Source organism: Falco cherrug, chromosome 2, assembly GCF_023634085.1.
Source record: "Falco cherrug isolate bFalChe1 chromosome 2, bFalChe1.pri, whole genome shotgun sequence".
In the NCBI taxonomy this organism is placed as follows: Eukaryota; Metazoa; Chordata; class Aves; order Falconiformes; family Falconidae; genus Falco; species Falco cherrug.
The window spans coordinates 92658477-92661829 of NC_073698.1; positions in this window are offsets into that span (position 1 = coordinate 92658477).

Below are 3353 nucleotides of genomic sequence, written 5' to 3' on the forward strand. Positions count from 1 at the left end.
TCCTTTTCAAAATGCCCTCCCTGCCCCTGGGAACAAGCACTTGCTGTTCCTTCTGTTACATCATCCTCTTCCCACCCCTTACCTGTAAGCCTGAAGGATCAAATATGGTCAAAAAATTAATAGATCAAGATTTCATAGGCTGAATGAAGAGAAAGGTGTGTTGTTGGAAATGCTTTGGTGTCTTCTGCTTGGCAGCACTGCCTGGACCCACCCTGGGGGCACTGGACACCCTCCAGCCTGGTAGGTACTGTCCAGAGAGCTGTCCTGGGTGCCCTCAGCAGCCTGATCTGAATCTGCATCTGACCCAGGCTGCCCACACCAAACCAAATCCACTGCTCTTCAGCTGAAACACTGATGTGTCACCCCATGAAAAAACTAGGTGGTCTTTCACAGGAGGTCCCAGGCTATTTCCAGCTTTTAGAGATGCTCCAGAGCTGTCCTCGCTGGACCATAGAAATCAGCGGGGAGACACAGGCACTTTCCAGACGAGACGTACCCACACGAGGCAACTGCTACCTACTGTTCCCACTAGCACAGCAAGGACTGCACCGTGCTAACCCAAACCGGTGGTGTACAGGTATTGCTCACTGCGCTGCGGTCCATAAGCAAATTAAAACCAACAAGTCCCAGCTGAACAGAGGAAAGAATAAGCATTTGTTCAGGTCAGCTGCTCTGATCTGTTCACATTTTGCTCAGCTCCCCATACGCTGCAAGCCAGAGCAATACGTGATAGACACAATATACAATTAAGTGGGGCTTTTCCTATTGATAACATGCTCGCACAGTCAGTCCTACCCTGGCCAAGGCCAGCTGGCTCTGGGTGAAGCCCTGCCCTCAGCCAGCCTTGAGTAAATTACCTTCCCCTCTAGCTCTGGGGCCACAAACACCGATCCATACCCCTGCACCAGCTCGCAGGCTGGGAAGCAGCAGATGTAGGGTGAGCTAACAAGTTCAGCTGGTGCCTGGAGAGAATCGGTCTTTTCAGATGATAGATGCTGGGAGTGACGGCTACGGCTGCGGACACTTTGTGTCCCTGCCAATAGCTGCTGAACACAACTGCGAGTCCTTGCAGGAGTTAGGCACCAGCAGGTTTAAACAATAGGCAAGGTCCTTCGTGATCTCAGCTAAATTTTTAACCTGAGAAGAGGAGAGCAGCTTTGGTTTGCACAAGCACCTACAGATTCAGATGTTTATTTCAGTTTGGGTTTGGTTTTGTGGGGGTTTTTTTGGTTTTTTTTTTTTTTAACAGCTGGGCTTGTCTTCTCTAGATATGAGGTTTTCTTGAGATATTCTGCATTTAATTATCAGCTGGGATGGAAGGCTTGCAAGCACAGCTGTTATTGCAACATTTCAGTGCTTTGACTTTCAGGCTCAGATGGAATGAGCTGTGCAAAAATGAGAAATCAAGAGTAAAGCAAACTTTCTCTAACTTTCAAAACAACTCGATGTGAGAAACAGGCTGGGATGGATTAAGTGCGCACATGGACCGGCTGAGCCACTGTGGTGATGAGTCACGGCGCTACACTGACGTGACACCATGCCGTGGTACTCTGCCTCTGCAGAAATGCCTATGGGAAGGGCTGCTCTGTAACGTGCGGCTGAGAGCCCTGGCCTGCCATAAATCTCTCCGTGGGGCTGGGTGAGGATTTGGCTCTGCCCTTATTTGGTCAAATAGCCATAATTCTTTTAATGGCTGGAGCCCATGACAGATAATGACGTTATTTGCAGAAGAAGGTATTCGGCTATTGAGTGTGGATGTGGGGAACAGTATGGGCTCCTTGGCTTGGTTGCTGAGGCAGCGACATGGTTGTTACTGCGGGCAGGCATGTGCATGGACGAGTGTGTGTACAAGTGTCTTCCTGCCCCCACGGTGTCCCGCAGTTGGACCCTCTCTAACAAGGTGACTGCAAAATACGAGCATGTGCCTAGGTGCAGCTTCTTTTGTTTGCTGCTAAAACATTTCTTCATGACCTTGGAAAGTTTAAAAGCTTTTGTTTGGGGAAGAGACCTAAAACAGGACACGTGTCTCTCAGGCCTCCTTGTTTGCTTACCCTTAACATTACCTTGCAAAAATGAGAAGAGCACTCGGGTACTGCAAGGGTGCATCGTCCCTCCGTGGGGGTGGGGCCAGGTTGTCCTTTGCACTCCGTGTGGCAGAGGCCACCTATATGGCAAACAGGCACCTGCCTGCATTCACAGCCCAGGCCAGCAGCTTTTGTTTCACATGCAAAGCTCACAGCCAGGGTATTCCTCTTTCATCCCCATCCTTTCATCAGCCCTGGCTGCTGGGTCGCTGCTCCCAGCCAGCCGTCAGGCTGTGCCAGAGGTGCCAACATTGCTGTGTCTGGGTTGGAAGCCAACAGGGAAGGTTGTGCTGATGATTATGGTTTTCGTGCCATCCTTCACCTGCAGTGAGCTTGCCCCAGGCATTCCCGGTCTATGTTGGCATTTCAGGATCTAGGGGGGCTTCTCTTTCCCACCCTGTCCTTGGGGCACCTGCCTGCTCCCACACTGGAGCAGGACCTGTCTCTTGGGCAGCGCATGCATCCCCCCTTCAGCAGCGGGGAGCGCTTTGGGCCGACGCAGTGAGGCTGATGACAGGGCTCACCTCCCACCTCCCCTCATGCCAACCCGTTAAAACCCAGGCATCTATTTAAGGTGTCCATTTCTGGCAGTCCTTCTCCCCACATGCCCACCCTCCCCGCCTTGTTTCCCGCCTCTACCGCCCTGGCGCCAGCACAAATGTTCTTCAGCAAGCCGAAGGAAGGAATTGGCTTGGCTTAAAAAGACATGGGTTTTGCCAGGTTGGCATCAATTCACTTCTGTTCCTTGATCGGGGTGGCAGCAGGGCTCGCGGGGCATTGCCAGGGCAGGAAGGGGCAGCTACGGGGCTGGGGAGGCAGGGGGGCAGTGCTGCCGCGAGGCTGTTCAAGGCGCGAGTGGGATGGGGACCGCGGCTGGGTGCCGGGAGCCGGGAGCCCTCCTGCACTCACTAGTGCGGCCACCCTGCGGGAGCTGCCCTCCACAGGTGCCCTGCTCTCCTCGCCAATGCAGAGGGAGGCCAGAGGAGTAGCTGACACAAAAGCTTTAACTCTTCTTAACTAATTAATAAATAATTAATTAATTAAGCAAGGCTAACTCCACCTCTGACGGCTTCCCGAGGCTGCAGAAAAGACTGCGGCAGACGAGGATTTGAATCCAGATTTCCGTGGCTCATGCCCTAACGCCTGGATAATCTTTCCTCTCTGGGGGCAGGCATCTGAGAGCCAGACTCTCGTCTGCAGTGTCAGCGGCAAATAATCAAGCACCATGACAGCAGAGACAGCCTCAAGCACTTTTTCCTCTCAGAATTA